This window comes from Lipotes vexillifer, unplaced genomic scaffold (assembly GCF_000442215.2).
Source record: "Lipotes vexillifer unplaced genomic scaffold, Lipotes_vexillifer_v1.1 scaffold1003, whole genome shotgun sequence".
In the NCBI taxonomy this organism is placed as follows: domain Eukaryota; kingdom Metazoa; phylum Chordata; class Mammalia; order Artiodactyla; family Lipotidae; genus Lipotes; species Lipotes vexillifer.
The window spans coordinates 1,709,997-1,724,568 of NW_006798890.1; the positions used below are offsets into that span (position 1 = coordinate 1,709,997).

A 14,572-nucleotide genomic window follows, 5' to 3' on the forward strand; every position below is an offset into this window, starting at 1 on the left:
CGCCCCTCCTGTTACTGAGATGAAGCCAGGGGCAGCCTTTAAGCCTGAAGACCCCTACCCTGGGAGGTGGACGCCTGCCTTGAGTCCAGCCCCGCTGTTGCCAAACTGCTGTGTGTCCTTGGGGGGCCACCCTCCCCTGTCTGGACCTTAGTTTGCTCATCACTCTAGCGAGGGGTGCCCAAGAGGCCTTTATGAACCCCTGCCACTCTGAAGCGTTGTGCACCGGGCTGTTCCTCCCTTCCCTGCTGTGGACCCACTCGCAGATGTTGCCCCACGTTCACCCGGCCTGTGCGGAAAGGCCAGGGCAGGAGAGAGGGGGAAAAAGACTTTCTTTCTTGCCAACACTACCTCCACAAAGGTCAGTCTGTGCTCCTGCCCGCCCGGCAACCAGCCTGGTGCCTAACGTCTGCCCAGTGGCAGATGACCGGCTGGGGCTCCTAGCAACCGTGGACAAAAGGTTACTCCTGACGTGCCAGGCTGCCTCGCCCCCTCGTCCTCCCTCCTAAAAAGGGGGAAAAAAGTTGCCGCCGTGACCGGTGCTTGTGCCTGAGTGCAACGCGTGGGCATGTTTGCGTCTGCACACGCAGGCCGCCTCCCCCTCCCCAAAATGTGAACTCCACTCTCGCTGATGAAATGGAAAGTTGAACATAAATCAGTGTCTGCCACCCTGTTAGCTATGCATCAGCAGTCAGTGCCTGGGAGGTTTGCTCAGTAACAAAGCACCCGGCGGCTCCTCAGGCCTCGACCGCCCCCTGTCGTGGAGCCAGCCCCACACCTAGGAACGCATGGGCTGCAGCCAGCCCTGCCGCCTGCCTCTGCTGCCCCACACCCGTCCTGGCTCCAATCCCTCTCCAGGGAGAGGCAGGGGAGAGGCTCCGGAGGGACCCTCAGACGTGGGAGGCCCGGGGGTCGTGCTCAGCTGCTGCTCCTCCCGCCCCGGGAGACCCCAGGGGCCACGATCCCCCCGCTCTGGGCCTCTTCTCTTGAGCTCTAAACCGACGCCCGAATCTCTTGACTTCTATGGATCTGACGCCCAAGGATTGGTATCAGCAGCGCCTTCACCTCTGGTTTGCTAAGAGCTTGGGCGGGTTTATCCTTCTCCCCTTTGGACCTGGGTTTCTCTTAGATTTTGCATTTCTCCCCCTGTGCTGGAGAGCTGCTCTGCCATGGGTGCCTCCGTTCCCCCAGAAGATTTCCACACCTCTCACAGGTCGGGGGCAGGGGGTGGGGTAGACCCTCCTCGGCTCTTGCTTCCTTCTCTACAAATCATGCTGAGGGTATTTTTCCTTTAAAAAAAAAAAAAAAAAAAAAATCAAATTTCTCAGCCCTGTAGCAGAAGAGGTTTGAGGAAGGGAATTCCAGCGGAATCCTGGAATTAACACACCTTGGCATTACGTGGATTGAGATAGACCCCCTGAGTAAGATCGTGCTGCCCTGAAAGGAAAGTGCCCTTTGAGGAGTCTGGGCTGGGCCCAGGGCCTTGGGCCCGGACCGGGTGGTCAGAGGGCTTTCTCTCATCTTGCTGAGGTGCTCTTTTAAGAGCTGGGGACATAGCAGGAGACCCATAGTGTGGATTTGGGGTTCATGTCCTGTTTCTGCCTAGATTAACTCCCCAGCTGACCTTTCCCTGACAAGCTCCTTCCCTTAAACGAAGGCCTTGGAATCAGTGAAGCCCCTGGCCTAGGCCCACCCCTGGATTCTAGGAAGCCCCATCTCTTACTAAGACCAAAAGGGTGGGATTAGACTTTTTAAGAGCACGGGTGGGGCCGTGGCTTTCATGAAGTGTCTGTTCCGTGCTGGGCTCTCTTAAGGGGCTCCTTGACCCTGGGGACACCACTTCAGCTGTGTCTGCAGTGGAGGGGAGTAGAGGGCACCCAGCTGCAGGAGAGGCCTGGCCAAAGAGGGTTGTCAATGCTCAGTGGCTGTGAGCAGGGGCTTTGGAGCAAGACAGCCCACTGCCGCTCCTGGTGCCGTGTTCTGGGCGGGTTATCCGAGCTCTCTAGGCGCTCATCTCCTCGGCTGTGCTGGGAAGCAGTCGTTCGGCACATTGCAGTGCTTCCTTTTCAGAGCACTGGTGAGGATTGACTATACACATAGACGTATACGCGTGTTCAGTGATGGTTTATTACTACCCTGGAAACGTGACCCAGTGTTGACCCATGGTCAGAAGCCCAGCAGCTGGGCCCCTGGAGCTGCCACGTGCCTGTTAGTTCATCTGCCCCCTGTGTGTCCCATCCCTCTCTCACCCTCTCTAAACGTGCTTCCTGACAGCCCTGGGGTCATGCAGCCTGGGTTGGCACATTGGTTGCCTTGGGAAAGTCCATTAAACTCTCTGAACCTCAGCTGCTTCACCTGACAGGTTGGGGTGAAGATATACCCCCTGCCTCTTGGGGCGGATATGAGGACACCACGAAATGATGCCTGTGAAGCCCTGCCTGGCGCGGGTAAACACTCTGGGTCCTGTGTTGTGGATACAGGCAGGGGTGTCCTGGGCTGTTCTTTTCTGCGAGCTAGAGGCCAGGATGGAGGTAGGTCTTCAGCTCAACCAAGAGCAAGGGTCGCCGTGAGTTTTTTTCTTTTTCCATAAGGAATCTCGGGCTCAGTACAGCCTTGGTGGCAGTGAAGTGTGGGAGAAGTTCGGGGTATTCTCGAGATTGATTGGCTTTTTAGTGCTTAACCCTTCGGTTAGACTGACGTTTTTGGCACCTGCTAAGCACTGGGTCTTATTTGGTCCTCTAACGTGTCACTTTCCTTAACCCTGCCCACGTGGCGGTCCCCTTGGGCCCTGCCACCTTGACTCCTTGTCCCTGGTCCACCGACAGGAGCTGACAGGGGAGGTGGAAGCAGGAAAGCAGGTTGTATGTCCAAAAGCCTCTGACTCTGTTCCTGCCAAGCTCATCAGGGTGAGCTATTGCTATTGTGAGTTACTGTCAGCTCTTCCCCCAGGGGGCTGGGTCTTTGCTTCTACCGTTGTCCCTCGGTACCCACGGGGAGATTGGTTCCAGTACCCCTCACCAATACCAAAGTCTGGATGCTCAAGTCCCTTATATCAAATGGCCAAGTGCAGTCTGTCTCCCTGTCGTCAGGTTCTGCCTCCGTGGATATGGAGGGCTGACTGTACTCCTGAGTTCTGTCGCTAGTGACTCACCTGGGTATCACTGCAGTTTCAGTTTCCTCACCTGTGAAACAGGAACAGCTCTACCTGCTTCACCAGCTCTGAGTTTGGGAATGTGTTCAGAATGAAAGGCAGATCAGGTGTCTGCACAAGGGCTCCTTCCCAGGGGCTGGTTTCTGGGCATCCGTTCCTTCCGCGTACATCCAGGAGGGACAGCTCTCCGCCTGGCCCTGCTGGGCTCCCAGGGCTGGGAGGCAAGGCAGTCCCTGGCTCCAGGTGTTCCTGGTCCGCGTGGCAGACTCCAGCCTGGGCTCCCTGCAGGTCAGTGGAGTGGCTCATCGCCTCCGTCAAGTGGTCTTCTTGGCAGTGGTATCTCTTCGTTAAAAGAATAAAGTCCAGGCTCTTTTTACGACATCCAGACCTCTTTGTGATCTAGCCCCTGCTACCCTCACCCCGTTGTTGAACCAGCTCTTGGTTCCTGGGACAAGGGCCAGAGCTTTTGCTCTCAGACCCAGCCCTGCCCCGCCCAGCACGTCTGCAGGGCCTCTTGTGCAGATTGCAGAATTCTCCCCTCCCCTTCTTGAAGCCTCTTCAGTCTCGGGTCATTTTTATTCAAGAAGACTTTGACAAAGTCTTGTCCCATGCATGCCTCAAGGTTAAAAAATGTACGCCCAAAATGTGAATCTGATTAAGTGCCCCTTCCTCAGATCAATTATAATATCTAACTCCGAGAGACTTATTCTGGAGTTATGGAAAGGGTCTAAGAGTTTGGAGACTTGCAGTCTGTTCTGGGGCAGTGCCTTTATCTTTCTGGGCCTCAGTCTGCCCATAAGAAAAATGTAACGTTAGAAGGAGTAGACATGAGAGGTGCAGTGGTAAACAGAAGAAGCCCAGGCCCTGTCCTCTGGTGGCATCAAGGGCTTTGGGGGACAGAAGAAGTAATGGAGCACTTCAGGGGCCAGATGGCTTTTGTGGAGTTGGCTGAAGAGCACCCCACATCAGGTGGGGTTGGTGAGGGCCATGAGTCCAGCCTGAGACTAGCTCAGATTCGGATGGGTTACATGTTAGTGGGCAAGGGGGCAGCTCCCTGGGAGTGGGGTAATAGGAAGGTCTTGTCAGGGAAAGAGGGGCTCCCTGAAGGATTCCCTGGGGCGGGGAGGATGTGAGCACAGCTCTGTGTATCGGCAGCTGCCCTGTGGTGAGGGCTGGTCCCCAGCACTGGACGAAATACTGGACGCTCGGTATCTGCGGCTCTCTGTGGGGAGCTGGGGTGGCCTGTTTTACGGGCGAGGTTAGGGAGTTTGGGAGGGGACTGCAGACGTGCCCCTGGCCCATGAATCCAGAGCTCTTCCACATGGCTGCCCTTTGTGTTGCCACTGAGGTGCTGCAGGTTTCAAAGCCCACTGCCTGGGTGACAGTGGGCGGGCTTCCTCAGCCCGTCTCTCCCCAGTGTCCTGGTTCTTTCCCTCACCCCATCCTGTTGCTTCTCCTTAGCCAAGGAAGGAAGACAAGATCTTGGGCCATTCCCCAAGCTTCTCAGGGGAGAAGAGGCACGAGAAACCCCCCAGTCATCCTGGAAGCCACAAAACTAAAGGGGAAACCTTGGCCAACTTGCCTGTTTCCTTCTCAGCCCTCTTCTGCCCAGTGGACAGTTGGGGTTGAATTCTGGCATCTGGATTTATAGCTTCCACAGCCTTGGTCTCCCTGTCCTAGTTGGTAGGACGAATCTGTACTTTTTGGATCGTCTGTCTGGGCATAAGGGGGTAGGGCAGGAAGGCTGTGTGCACGCATGTGCCCAGAGAGCTTAAAGTCGAGCAGGAATTCTCTGGGCGGACGAGGCAGTGCCTTTTTAACATGCACCTCGCCTTCACTGTGCTGCCGTGATGAACAGTGGAGCCTGAGTGTTGGCGAGAGGTGGCGTGGAGGCTGGCGGGCAGGAGCGGGATGCGTCTTTGCAGCCCTGTCCCCTTTCAGAGCAAAAGGCAGTCTTTTGTTGGGGGCTGGGGGGGGGAGATTTGGTTCTCTTGGCAAGGTGGGCGTGTCCCCCCTGTGTTCTGCGGGATTGGCATGGCTCTGGATCCTGGGTGTGTCTCTGCCTCTCCCACTTACCCACAGAGCCGGTCTCTACTGCAACCAGTAGACGTCTGAGAGGAGAGAGTGTGCTATTCGGATGTCGACCAGAAACCCACATGGCTGGGACTGGGTCTCGGAAACCCTCGCCAACATTAAAGAGGGCTGGCTGTTCAGGGCTGTAGTGTGGCTTAGTGGCGGAGCAGGTACACACTCCATGTGTAGTTAGCAAGAGATGGGAATTAGCACCCCAGTTGTGAACTCACTGTTTTCCAGTGGCCACAGGTCTTTATTTCTAACTCGAGGAAGGGCACAGAAACATCTTTGGAAAGGAATGGGATGGATGTGTGCTTCCCAAGACATAGGTCTGATCACCACTCCCTTGCACGAGCTCCCAAAGGTGAATGACCCCACTCCTCAGCCTGAAGGTCCCAGCCCCAGGGTCACCATCTTGTGCATGAGGACCCCCCCCCAGCACCACGCCCACTCTTGCCTCTGCCACATAGATGCCGATCTCAGCCCAGAAGCCCCTTTCATTTCTGCTCTGCCAGAGGACGCCTGTTCATCCTTCCGTGCCCTGCCTATGCAACGTGATGGTTCTGTAGTCGCACACCTGGTACCTGCCTCTCTTGGAGTGCTGCTGCGGTCACGGTTACACTTTGCTCTCTCCACACTGCCTGGGACTCCCTCAGGGAAGGCCAGAGTACTGCTTATTTTTGTGTCTCCAACGCTTAGCGCACAGTCAGCCCAGGGTGCTGGGACCCAGTGGCTGGGTCCACTGGCAGGTGGACGTGGGTTCTGCCCATAAGTTCTACGTATTAATGCTTTTTCCTGTGTCCCTGGGGAGGCCTCAAGGGTTTAGTAGCAGCAGCAGCTGGAAGCAGAGTCGTCTCTCCTTGCCCCTCCCCCACCCCAAGCACAGCCTTTCAAGGTAGATAGAACCCTTTCCTGAGGTAACCCTAGAGAATTCTTCTGAATTCACTGCATAGGCGAGGGTCAAACAGCACGAGCCTGCTGAAAGAATTCAGGGTTGGAATCAAGTCCCCAGAATGTTTTGTGCTGGCGAGGGAGGGAAGAGTGTGTTCCCCAGCATTGTGGCAAGAATGAACGCAGGGAAGATGGTTAGCAAGGGGATGCTCTGGGACCAAACAACTGGTCATGAATGCTGGTTATTGTGTTATAGTAGTGAAAGATCATCTTGTTTAAGACCAATGGCCCAGAAAACGGGGGCTTAGAGATTGGTCACATGGCATGTTGGTGGGGGAACCAGAACTCAGGTTTGCTGACCCCAGATCCGGGCACTCATTCTCTTGTCGTCAGTGGGATAGATCCTGGCTCTGGTAAGTAATGCTGTGTCGCTGGACTTCAGTGTTCTCCTTTGTAAAATGGGGTTAATTTTTGCTTCATTTATCTTATTAAAGAGATGTGAGGTTAAAATCAGAAAGTAGATCTAGCACTGTTTTGCTTTCCCTTGAGAATTTAAAAAGACTCCAGTTTTTTCCCTCTTCAGTCTTGAAAACCATTACTAAGCTCAAGGGTCAGCAGACTTTTTCTGTGAAGGGCTGGAGAGTAAATATTTCAGGCTTTGTAGGCCATCTGATCTCTGTCACAGCTGCTCAACTGTACTGATACAGCATGAAAGCAGTCTCAGACGGTACACAAATGAGCGTAGCTGTGTTCCAATAAAACTTTACTTACAAAAGCAGGTGACAGGCCAGATTTGGCCCTAAGCCATAGGTTGCTGACTTTTCCTGTAGCTCAGCCACAGTGGTGGCCGTGCTCTTGGGGTCCTCGTGCGGCTGCTGACCCCAGCCTCCACTCTGGATGTGGTGCAGGGCGCCAAGACAGGACTTCAGACCAGTGAGCCCATGTCCCTGGGGCTTGGCTTTCCCGTCTGTGCGTGGGGCTGGGGTAGACTCAGGGAGTAGCATTGGGGGGGACTCTGGTTAGGTCTTGGACGCCGCCTGTACTTTCATTTGCCATGTTTCCTCCCTTTGTTTTGAAACCCGTCGCCTGCTGATTCTGTGTCTCTGTCTCCATGGGACCTCTTGAGTAAAACATGATCTGAGTGCCTCCTGCGGGGTGTCCTGGCGGCCCGTCCCAGGAAGCCAGATTCACAAGCGCACAGACCTCTCGCCCTCGCCACCTGCCCAGCACTGTTCTTGCTCCTCAGAGAGGCACGGGGAGGAGGGGAGGTCAGCTGGGGCCTTTGCTCAGCTGGAAATCAATGAGTCTTACACTGATCCTTGCACATAGTGGACCCCGGTGGCTGTGAGGATTCCTGAGGTTATGCAGAGGTGACTCCAAGGGAGACACGTCGTATACTCTTGCTCCTCTCGCTGGCAACTTCCCCACCGTCCCAGGAAGATGGGCCACCACCACTTGTCAGACCTACCCCCCTTACCTGGTGCCCACGGAGGGCCGTGATTGTTGTGGGCTCATCTCCCGGAGGCCGGCAGTCCCCTGACTGTGAGCTCTGAGGGCTGTGCTGCAGCCTGGCCATAGCTCCACGGTTGGGTGTGGCCCAGCTCAGCCCCCTCTAGCCTTGAGTTGGTAACTTAACTCTGTCTCCAGCCTCTACTGCCCACGTACACACATAAAGATGCCTCTTCCCCAGAGGGGACAGATAGAAGCAGAATAGGAAGGCAACTGTCCGAGTCACTGACAAGTTCGTTTCCATGGATCGAAATGAAGAAATAACTTTTTCTGAGATGAGCTGCATGTCAGCAGCTCCTTCACCCCGCCAGGTGGTCACCCTCCTGCCACAGGGAGGCTATGGGTGGAGGCACATCGTGTTGACAGATTTGGGATGTCAGTGGCACACGGGCACACCTTGGCCCTCTCCCCAGAATGGGCTTATGGCATTTCCTGTCAGCATTCGTGTCCAAGGAGCAAATTGGATTGTCTGTTGCATGCCTGTTGCCATGTGTATAATTAATGTAATTTTATATTCACTCAGTTACAGTAACACGCCCAACGGGCGGATTGCACAGGTCACCAGTAATGCGGGTCATCCGTTTCCTGCTGCCAGTTGATGAAACCCACCCCTGCATTCTTGCCAGACCACTGGCCAGTATCCCCAGGAGTCGGGGGGGTGGGGGGAACAGGGATGTGTGGAGCGTTTTGTTTCTTAGCAACCTAAAACTTCAAGTCCCCTTTCCCCAGAGGCCTTCTGACTAAAGGCAGATTTGGCCTTGATGGTAATGACGGAGTGTTCAGCTGTTCCCAGAGCACTCTCACAGCTTTTCTGCAAGGAGAGTGTCACCTGGATTCCTCGCTCCTTACAGAGGAGCAGCCCCATGTCCGGGGCTGTCAGGCAGGACTCCAGCCACAGTGCCATGGGCTCTAACAGCCAAGTTCTCCCCACTGGCCCACCTCTGCACCCAGAAAACCTGGGACTCACTCTCATATCTGTTTCTCTTGAGAGTCCATGATGTCCAGGCAGGTTGAAGGCAGCTTTGGGGGAGTATGGGTTGGCATTTGGCGAAGGAGCCATGAGTTTTGGAAATACTAAACTTAGCATATAGCTTTTATTACCTTTCTCCTTAAAAAAAAATTAATACAGATTTTCTTTTTTATTTGGTTTTTAATTTTATGGCACTGTCCTCCCTCACTCCCAAGAGTCTTTAGCTCAGAGGACCAGCGTGGTCATTCCTGTTGTTACTAACGTTTCCTCCTGGTTCCTTGAACCCAAAAGTGTTAGATGTGCCCACCCAGGGGCTGGCTGACTGTGGCTGAGGGGTCTACCTGCTGGCCACGCCTCACTGCTCTGCTCAGGCCCTGCCCTGGACGTCCACATGGGGACTGTGTCACTGCCCTAGAGGAGCCCACGTGGCATCCACAAATAAGGCAGGATGTCCAAAGAGGATTCACCACGTTTGGAGTGCACCTGGCTGGGTAGAATAGGCCAGGCTTCACAAAGGAGGATGTGTGGGCTTTCAGCAGGCTGAGGAGGGCGATCCCACAGAGTAAGTCTAGCTCTCGCTTTCCCTGTAAATGGGCTGTGAGTAGCTCTGGAGCATCAGGTGTGGGGACTGTGGAAGCTTGGGGACCTATGCCTAGCACCGTCAGCTGTACCACCTCCCTGCAATACCTGTAGAATATCCCATTTTCCTTATGAGGAAACCAGACTCACAGCATGTCCTGGAGGAGCTGGGATGGATGCCAGGAAGCTTTCCCCATTGTGCACAAGCGCATCTCTCAAGGATAGCTTCGGAGGGGGGAGTGCATAGGTGGGTCCTGCTGACGGTTCTGAGGTGCTTTTCTGCAGAGACCTTGGATCTGTTGTACTCTGCTCCCCACCACGTCGATGATGGCAAAGGCACTTTCACTCAACTGTCAGCACCTAGGGTTTTAGTGGAATGGTCCATAGCAGAGCCTCCCCAGGCCCTGCCTAAGTGGTTCTCGGAGGCTGCCACCCAGTGCCGAAGTGGCAGGAAAAAGAATAAGGAAGTGCGGGAGTTAACGTATTTCCGTAACGTCTGAGGGGAATGGCAAGTCCATTAACAGGGTCTGGGGCAGAGCGAGGCCCAGACAGGAAGTGGGCAAGTCACCTTCCTTTTCCCAGATTCAGTGGCAGGGCTTTCCCGAGTTGGGGTGTCCCCTCGGCACAGGTCTCCTTGCCGTCACCCCATGGAGGCAGGACTGTACGATGGAAAGAGTTCTGACCCGCCAGGGGCCCCCAGTTCTCATCCCAGCTCCCTGTTGGCCTCTGTTCTGTGGCCTCCCTGGGCTGTGGTTTGCCTGTCACCCTCTCTTGGAGCCCGTGGCAGTTTAAAGCAGCACCTCCAGCCTGTTTGTCACTGTGTCCTCATCCTCCCCAGCTAGCCTGGGAGCTTTCAGGGCCAAGACGAGTCCAGTGCACTTACGTGACCCTCCCTCACCCCAGCATGGGCTGGCCACACACATGGGAGGACAGCACCCAGGATATGTATGTGGGTGAGTGGCTGGGTGCACCCACAAGTCCTTCAGCCTCTAGGAGCACACTGCTCACGGGCTTGTAGAATGGTGGACCAGCTAGGCGGCCCAGGACTCTGGAATCAGCCTTGACCCACCACTTAATAGCTTTGTAATCCAAGTCAAGTGGCTTCGCCTTGCTGAGCCTCAGTTCTGTGGCTATATAAAATGGAGCAATTAAGAGCCCTTCCAGTGAGGAGTTGAGATGACATGAGCTGATGCAAGTGAAGGCCATCTGTACCATGTGGCTTTGTTATTATTACTGTAATTGTTCCCATTTCACTGATGAGAGAAGTGCAGTCAGTGGCAGAGTCAGGATTTGAACCCAGTTCTTGCCAAACCCTATTTCTTTGTCTGCATGGATGGGGACGTGATACCATGAAGAGAGTGAGCCCTGGGCTGGAGTTAGGTGATGTGGCTCAGCCGCCAGCTTCATCTCTGTGGCCTTGGACAAATCACACCCCTGTCCTGTGCCTCTCTTCTCCCCCATGAACGAAGAGCATTGGAAGCAGTGATGATCTTTCAGGGCCGCCAACAAACAGGTGACTGCTGGGCAGGTATGGTTCTCCCCAGGCTTCTGGTGGGACCCCCAGCCTGGTCCAGCCTTATATTCTGCTCACCTCAGATGTCTGACCGTATCCATCTCTCTCGTATGTCAGGAGGGTTGATTGGGCAGCACCTAGGATGAAAAGCCTCCAGGGTCTGTGAGGGAGATGGTCTAAATAGAGCTGGATGCAGAGGGTCATCCTGGCCAAGGAGGCTTCCAGATGCACCTATTTTGGGTTCTTCTAAAGCTTTCAGCAAGTAGAAGCCAGGAAGGCCCCACTGGCAGTGTGAGGGCGGGTGGGAGCGGGGAGAGTTGTCCTGTGTGAGAACACTTGGTATTATCAGCTTTAAGACTCCCGTCCTCCCTCACCTTCCACCTCTGTCCTCTCCACCTGCCTGCCAGATCTGTGCAGCATCTGGGGAAGAGAAAAGCCAACATCCCAACAAAGGTCAGAATCTTAAAACAAGTTCTTTTTTTTTTCTTTTTGTCTGCCTCCTACATAGCCTTTTGCTCGAGTGGGTAATAATTTGAAAAGACTAAAGGTCTGTTTTCTCTAAACCTACCTGTCAGTCTCTTGTTGAGAATGCAGACTAGAAAGAGAAGAACACGTTTTTGTGGTTTAATAAAGCACAGGGCAGCAGATGCCATACCTCCTCATGGAGATGGGCAACACGTCTGTCATCATCTTTACACGAGCAAACATTTTCCCACTGTGGAGCCCCGTTCTCAGCTCCTGAGCACAAGCCAAGAGGGCCCTCCCTGCGCTGTTGCATCCAGTCTCAGGGACAGAACCCGGACACAGATAATAGTGACGGAGAGCTGTCAGGCTGAGTGGAGGTAGCAGAGATACAGAGGATGGAGATTTGGGAGGATGTGGGTGACCCAATGGCAAAGGTGGGCTTCTGGCTCCACGGAATAAAAGCTTTCTGGCTGTGGCGTTCCCAGTAATGCTGGGGGCTATGCTGGGAGGTACATAAGCAGAGCCTGGGCACCCTGACTGGGCCTGGGAGAGGAGCTTCATGCCCTGGGAAGGTGAACGCTGAGCTGTATCTTCGCCTGTGTCCAGACTGTGGTGGGCTTTTCTCTCTGGGTGACCAGCTGGCCTGGGCTAGGGTTCCCGTGTCCTCGGCACCCCAAACCCCAGCTCCAAGTCAGAGGAGAGACTTCAGAACCACTGCGCCCTCTCAGGGCTTACCAGCCTGCTCCCCACGGCTCCCCCCAGGACAGGGAAGTTGCTGGGCCATGGCCTCACTGACCAGCCACACTCCCTTACTGCTACTCCTTGTCATTTGTCTTGAAGCAGCGGCAGGGAGGCCAAGGTGTTCCCTGTCCACTCATTAGGGCCCAGGCAGCAGGGTCCTGCAGAGAGCTTCTGGGGGAGGTGCAGAGGTGAAGCACACACGCCAGCCCTGCCCTCTGGACGTCCGGGGGCCCAGGCAGCCGGAATGCAGGGCCAAGGGGCAGATTGGAACGACAAGACTCAGGTTTGAGTGCTGGCCCTTAGCAAGGACTGCTTTGACCGAGGCCCCTCTGTCTGTGGCTGTCTGAGGGGCTTTACTTACTTTTTCTCCGATCACTCAGCGAGTCAGCTGCTCCTGATCTCCCCTGGCTGCCGGGGTGCACAGGTGTGAGGGACTTGCCCGAGCCACACCGCTAGCCCTGAGGATCACAGTGTTACCAGGGAGGGCGGCGAAGGATTGGGAGGGAGGAGGCACTCCTTCCTGCCAAAAACTGAGGACCCGATAGAAGGCCTTTGCCCCCTCTTGGAGACTGGACCTCACCCTTGAACCCTCCTCCTCCGTTCTTTTCATTTTCCTTTTTTTGGGGGTTGGCTTCAAATTATCTTATTTTGTTTACATTGCACCCAAGTTTCACCGTACAAAAGACTTGCAGGTGCAAATATGTCCCGCCTTCATTAACTTCCCCTCCCTTTTTAATTTATGTGATTTCAATTTTCCTTCCCTGTACTGTTAATTAGGGGACCCTCTAATCAGTGCCATTATCACAGTGGTATTCATGTTTAGGAAAGCCGCTAAACAAATGCTTGCAAAATTGCTAAATGGCTAATTAATGTCTGTTAATTAAGAAAATTGCTCATGGTAACAAACCATGCCGTTGCTGGCAGCCGCTAGAAAGACACACACTTGTTGAAATTAGTAGCGTGGCAGGTAGGGGAACATCTGCTCCGTGGAGCTTTTGGGAAGTGAGCAGCCCCTCACTTGGCCGAGAAGCTCCAGGCCTGTCCTGGGCATGGCCCCCTTGCCTCTCTTTGCACACCTCTCTCTGTCTCCATGCCCGCCGGCCCGAACCCACCCCTCCGCCCTCTCCCAGCTCTGGGCTTTGCTTCCTGAGCCAGCAGCAGGCTGCGCAGCCTGGCTTCGAGGGGGGAGGCTGAGGAAGAAAACCCTGCCTGGGCCTCTCAAAGAGCCCTTCTCCCTCTCTTTCTTAATGAAACCACACTCATCCCCCACACGTGTTTTGAATTTTTCTCAATTTCCAAGGGTAGCAGCACAGCCCCCAGTGCAAAGAGTGAATTAGGGTGTGCCCTCATCAGCAGGACCGGCCTCCCACTCCCAATGTCCCGAATGGGCAGCAGGGCACTTCCCTGACTGGATTTTCATGCTTTTTGACTGTGACCCGCAGTAGATAATACATTTGACACAGTGACCCAGTACACACACACACACACACACACACACACACACACACACGTATATTTATAAACAGAGATTAATGAAAAATATTTGCCTTAAAACACACAACGCTGTCCAATATTTTCTATTCTTTTTTTTAAATTTATTTATTTTTGGCTGTGTTGGGTCTTCGTTGCTGCACGCGGGCTTTGTCTAGTTGCGGCGAGCGGGGGCTACTCTTTGTTGCGGTGCGCGGGGTGCTTCTCGTTGCGGTGGCTTCTCGTTGCGGAGCACAGGCTCTAGGTGCGCGGGCTTCAGTAGTTGTGGCCCGCGGGCTCAGTAGTTGTGGCACACGGGCTTAGTTGCTCCACGGCATGTGGGTTCTTTGCGGACCAGGGCTCGAACCTGTGTCCCCTGCATCAGCAGGCGGATTATTAACCGCTGCGCCACCAGGGAAGCCCTCTATTCTGCTTTTTATTGTGTTCCATGTTTTTAAAAACAATGGCTGCAACCCACTGAATTGATTTCACCATCCACTAATGGGCTGCAGCCCATGGTTTGACCAACTCCGTGGTTTAAGGGAATTCATCTGCTCACCTCTTCTGTGGGGAGTCGAGGCCAGCATAGCCCAGGGCTTCAGGGGTCAGCTTGGGATGGGGGTGGCTGGAATGGAGAGCCCCGTCCCACTGCTCCTGCACACACCCGCTCAGGTCCGGCTGCAGGGGTCAGGGTCAGCCTTGGACCCATCGGGCTTCTCCTCCTCTCTCCACCATCTACCGGTTATGTGGCCATGGCCAAATCTCCTCATCCCTTGAGACTCAGTTTCTCCATTGATGGAAATAGGAATGCGAAACCCATGTCACGGGACCAATTGCAAGTGAAGGCGTGTTAATGAGTGCGCTGAGTGGGCGCCCGGTGACCGTCTCCTCCTCTTGTCCCCCATGTGTTCAGTCTCTGGCACCACCTCTCTCCTCCTGTCTGTTCCCATTCATCCATCAGGGCCCCTCCCCTCGGTAGACTGGTCATCCGGTCCTGGCCCACAACCCCGTCTCCATCTACCCAGCCCGGGAGCTCCCAGAGGGCAGGGCCTCCCGGTCCTTCCGCAGCCACAGCCCCTGGGGGCCTGGGGGCGGCTCATGGGTGCCCTGCAGGGTGGGTCAGTTTCTGTGTGTCCCTGCGCTCCGCCCTGATCCCTCTCAATCAACGTATTTAACATGGCAAACTCCGCTGCAACGGCCCCCCCCCCCCCCC

General features: G+C 54.8%; 1 protein-coding gene across 8 annotated transcripts in view; it reads left to right on the plus strand.

Moving 5' to 3' along the window:
- The window catches only part of SSBP3 (single stranded DNA binding protein 3), a 171,111-nt gene that overhangs the window by 128,090 nt on the left and 28,449 nt on the right, over positions 1-14,572 (plus strand). The window lies entirely within an intron of this gene.